General features: G+C 45.1%; 4 non-coding genes across 4 annotated transcripts; 1 reads left to right on the top strand and 3 right to left on the bottom strand.

Moving 5' to 3' along the window:
* Nucleotides 1-581: 581 nt before the first annotated feature.
* LOC147704995 (U6 spliceosomal RNA) lies at nucleotides 582-688 on the bottom strand. The gene has a single exon (XR_015298402.1). It is a non-coding gene; the product is annotated as a U6 spliceosomal RNA (small nuclear RNA).
* A 722-nt stretch (nucleotides 689-1,410) lies between these two features.
* Nucleotides 1,411-1,483, top strand: TRNAR-ACG (transfer RNA arginine (anticodon ACG)). The gene has a single exon. It is a non-coding gene; the product is annotated as a tRNA-Arg (tRNA).
* Nucleotides 1,484-2,495: 1,012 nt separating this feature from the next.
* Nucleotides 2,496-2,602, bottom strand: LOC147704993 (U6 spliceosomal RNA). Its single transcript, XR_015298401.1, has one exon. It is a non-coding gene; the product is annotated as a U6 spliceosomal RNA (small nuclear RNA).
* Nucleotides 2,603-4,417: 1,815 nt separating this feature from the next.
* Nucleotides 4,418-4,524, bottom strand: LOC147704992 (U6 spliceosomal RNA). Its single transcript, XR_015298399.1, has one exon. It is a non-coding gene; the product is annotated as a U6 spliceosomal RNA (small nuclear RNA).
* Nucleotides 4,525-5,000: the final 476 nt, after the last annotated feature.

Below are 5,000 nucleotides of genomic sequence, written 5' to 3'. Positions count from 1 at the left end.
TTAGAGAAGGCCCATAAGCATCTTGCACTGCTACCTTCTTCCCCTCTCAGCCACGATCGGCCAAGACCTCTTTATTAGGGTAGAGGGTGAACATTTCTTGGACCTCAGAAACTGAAAGATGTAGACCCAATATGTCCTCCAAGCGCCTAGAGACCTGGTGCCCAATCTGGCATGGTGTTTTTCAGCCTACCCGACCAATCCGGTTGCAAGGTGGACTTTAACAATACTGCTAAAAAGGCACTCCCAGACATCCCTGAGGCCTTCATTTGCATAGGCCCTGCCCTTCTCTTTGTCCTGCTTCCCACGAAGCAACACAACACTGCAGCAGTATAGATTTGGGGGTGGTGAAGAATAATGACAGTGAGGCTAAAAAAGAGAAAGAAAAGTCCCAGAAGTCCTGCAGGCTTCCTTGCTAAATGCAGCTGAACATAGAGCGCACCTTCTTTACTGCAAAGCAAATACATTAAAAATGTTGAGGAGAGACTAATTGAAAAATACATATCACGGGGACAGCACTGGGACCTGCTTTATTTTTTCAATTAGTCTTGAAAACAAAAAAGATTTCTCTCCTAAAAGCTGTTAAAAATATGGAACGCTTCACGAATTTGCGTGTCATCCTTGCGCCAGGGCCATGCTAATCTTCTCTGTATCGTTCCAATTTTAGTATATGTGCTGCCGAAGCGAGCACACTTTATTGATGAACTGACAATGTTTATAAACTCTCTAAATCTACAGTCTCTAGACATAGGGTGGCCTGGCAGAGATGCTCAGATGGCCAGTACGCATTCAAATCTGAGCCAATGGTCAAAAATGTATGAAGAGTAGCAATCCATTATTCTTCACTGCATTTGTGGTCCAAGACTAAACACACCGTAAGTATGTAGATTATACCAGGTTTGCAAAGGCTCCTGGTTCGGGCTACAGACAAGGAGCATTGTGACGTCACGCTGCCTGTGGAACAGTGATATTAAAGGTGAAACAGCTGCACAGTAGGTTAGGTGAAGGGCTCTGAGAGTGGAAAGGCAGCATGCTTGGGTCCCTGGACAAGGTGAGCTTATGATAATGTGTCTGAATGTTCGCCTGTGTTGTAATATTAAACCCCTTATTGTTGTAAACGCCTACTTACTAAGGAGTTCTCAAGCTCAGCCCCACACAGACCTGGAACTGATTATGTTAATGCAAACTATTTAAGAAACTGAGCCTGATCTAAAAGATTTCCTTGGATCTAGGACCATTTCGCCTAGCTTTTAGGTGCTTCCTTCTCCTAAAGTCCTTTGTAAAACTTGGGAAAACCTCACAGAACAGACTTCCAGGAGGTCAGATGGGTTTCCTTGTGCCTTCACACACACACACACACACACACACACTTTCTAGCCCACTTAAGGACAAAAGGATGCATAAGTCTACATAGGGCCAGTGGCGCAATGGATAACGCGTCTGACTACGGATCAGAAGATTGTAGGTTCGAGTCCTATCTGGCTCGGAAGGGTTGTAGGTCCCTGTTTGATTATATTCCTGTGGAATTCTTATTTACCTCAGACTTGTTGTAGGTTCAATATTCTCCAGCAGGACTCATCCAGCAGTTGTTCCATGGTAGAGCGCAAGTAATAGGACCACAGCTAGTTAAACGTTTCCCATTTGCTGCTGGACTCTATGTGATGGCCGTCACGTGGTGTGCTGCTTTTGTATTTCAACATTGGTCCCTGATACTCTTAATTGCGAAAAAGCTTGTTGACAAAAGTGTGTGTGCGCGAGGGTCTGTGGACGTAGGCAGGTGTGTGCACTTGAATGCTTACCCATTTACATGTGTGAGAGGAACAAACCAACTCCCTGTGGGCTGCAGGCTTACAACTGGTAGCCCCAGTAGCCAGGCAGAACCACAAGTAAGGAGAGAGAGAGAAAGTTGGTCCATTATTAGAGAAGGCCCATAAGCATCTTGCACTGCTACCTTCTTCCCCTCTCAGCCACGATCGGCCAAGACCTCTTTATTAGGGTAGAGGGTGAACATTTCTTGGACCTCAGAAACTGAGGGATGTAGACCCAATATGTCCTCCAAGCGCCTAGAGACCTGGTGCCCAATCTGGCATGGTGTTTTTCAGCCTACCCGACCAATCCGGTTGCAAGGTGGACTTTAACAATACTGCTAAAAAGGCACTCCCAGACATCCCTGAGGCCTTCATTTGCATAGGCCCTGCCCTTCTCTTTGTCCTGCTTCCCACGAAGCAACACAACACTGCAGCAGTATAGATTTGGGTGTGGTGAAGAATAATGACAGTGAGGCTAAAAAAGAGAAAGAAAAGTCCCAGAAGTCCTGCAGGCTTCCTTGCTAAATGCAGCTGAACATAGAGCGCACCTTCTTTACTGCAAAGCAAATACATTAAAAATGTTGAGGAGAGACTAATTGAAAAATACATATCACGGGGACAGCACTGGGACCTGCTTTATTTTTTCAATTAGTCTTGAAAACAAAAAAGATTTCTCTCCTAAAAGCTGTTAAAAATATGGAACGCTTCACGAATTTGCGTGTCATCCTTGCGCCAGGGCCATGCTAATCTTCTCTGTATCGTTCCAATTTTAGTATATGTGCTGCCGAAGCGAGCACACTTTATTGATGAACTGACAATGTTTATAAACTCTCTAAATCTACAGTCTCTAGACATAGGGTGGCCTGGCAGAGATGCTCAGATGGCCAGTACGCATTCAAATCTGAGCCAATGGTCAAAAATGTATGAAGAGTAGCAATCCATTATTCTTCACTGCATTTGTGGTCCAAGACTAAACACACCGTAAGTATGTAGATTATACCAGGTTTGCAAAGGCTCCTGGTTCGGGCTACAGACAAGGAGCATTGTGACGTCACGCTGCCTGTGGAACAGTGATATTAAAGGTGAAACAGCTGCACAGTAGGTTAGGTGAAGGGCTCTGAGAGTGGAAAGGCAGCATGCTTGGGTCCCTGGACAAGGTGAGCTTATGATAATGTGTCTGAATGTTCGCCTGTGTTGTAATATTAAACCCCTTATTGTTGTAAACGCCTACTTACTAAGGAGTTCTCAAGCTCAGCCCCACACAGACCTGGAACTGATTATGTTAATGCAAACTATTTAAGAAACTGAGCCTGATCTAAAAGATTTCCTTGGATCTAGGACCATTTCGCCTAGCTTTTAGGTGCTTCCTTCTCCTAAAGTCCTTTGTAAAACTTGGGAAAACCTCACAGAACAGACTTCCAGGAGGTCAGATGGGTTTCCTTGTGCCTTCACACACACACACACACACACACACACACACACACACTTTCTAGCCCACTTAAGGCCAAAAGGATGCATAAGTCTAAATAGGGCCAGTGGCGCAATGGATAACGCGTCTGTCTACGGATCAGAAGATTGTAGGTTCGACTCCTATCTGGCTCGGAAGGGTTGTAGGTCCCTGTTTGATTATATTCCTGTGGAATTCTTATTTACCTCAGACTTGTTGTAGGTTCAATATTCTCCAGCAGGACTCATCCAGCAGTTGTTCCACGGTAGAGCGCAAGTAATAGGACCACAGCTAGTTAAACGTTTCCCATTTGCTGCTGGACTCTATGTGATGGCCGTCACGTGGTGTGCTGCTTTTGTATTTCAACATGGGTCCCTGATACTCTTAATTGCGAAAAAGCTTGTTGACAAAAGTGTGTGTGCGCGAGGGTCTGTGGACGTAGGCAGGTGTGTGCACTTGAATGTTTACCCATTTACATGTGTGAGAGGAACAAACCAACTCCCTGTGGGCTGCAGGCTTACAACTGGTAGCCCCAGTAGCCAGGCAGAACCACAGGTAAGGAGAGAGAGAAAGTTGGTCCATTATTAGAGAAGGACCATAAGCATCTTGCACTGCTACCTTCTTCCCCTCTCAGCCACGATCGACCAAGACCTCTCTATTAGGGTAGAGGGTGAACATTTCTTGGACCTCAGAAACTGAGGGATGTAGACCCAATATGTCCTCCAAGCGCCTAAAGACCTGGTGCCCAATCTGGCATGGTGTTTTTCAGCTTACCCGACCAATCCGGTTGCAAGGTGGACTTTAACAATACTGCTAAAAAGGCACTCCCAGACATCCCTGAGGCCTTCATTTGCATAGGCCCTGCCCTTCTCTTTGTCCTGCTTCCCACGAAGCAACACAACACTGCAGCAGTATAGATTTGGGGGTGGTGAAGAATAATGACAGTGAGGCTAAAAAAGAGAAAGAAAAGTCCCAGAAGTCCTGCAGGCTTCCTTGCTAAATGCAGCTGAACATAGAGCGCACCTTCTTTACTGCAAAGCAAATACATTAAAAATGTTGAGGAGAGACTAATTGAAAAATACATATCACGGGGACAGCACTGGGACCTGCTTTATTTTTTCAATTAGTCTTGAAAACAAAAAAGATTTCTCTCCTAAAAGCTGTTAAAAATATGGAACGCTTCACGAATTTGCGTGTCATCCTTGCGCCAGGGCCATGCTAATCTTCTCTGTATCGTTCCAATTTTAGTATATGTGCTGCCGAAGCGAGCACACTTTATTGATGAACTGACAATGTTTATAAACTCTCTAAATCTACAGTCTCTAGACATAGGGTGGCCTGGCAGAGATGCTCAGATGGCCAGTACGCATTCAAATCTGAGCCAATGGTCAAAAATGTATGAAGAGTAGCAATCCATTATTCTTCACTGCATTTGTGGTCCAAGACTAAACACACCGTAAGTATGTAGATTATACCAGGTTTGCAAAGGCTCCTGGTTCGGGCTACAGACAAGGAGCATTGTGACGTCACGCTGCCTGTGGAACAGTGATATTAAAGGTGAAACAGCTGCACAGTAGGTTAGGTGAAGGGCTCTGAGAGTGGAAAGGCAGCATGCTTGGGTCCCTGGACAAGGTGAGCTTATGATAATGTGTCTTAATGTTCGCCTGTGTTGTAATATTAAACCCCTTATTGTTGTAAACGCCTACTTACTAAGGAGTTCTCAAGCTCAGCCCCACACAGACCTGGAA

The sequence above is a fragment of the Lissotriton vulgaris genome, chromosome 7 (genome assembly GCF_964263255.1).
Source record: "Lissotriton vulgaris chromosome 7, aLisVul1.2, whole genome shotgun sequence".
Classification (NCBI taxonomy): Eukaryota; Metazoa; Chordata; class Amphibia; order Caudata; family Salamandridae; genus Lissotriton; species Lissotriton vulgaris.
Note: the sequence above shows the minus strand (reverse complement) of the source record. Positions and strands in the feature narration are given on the sequence as shown.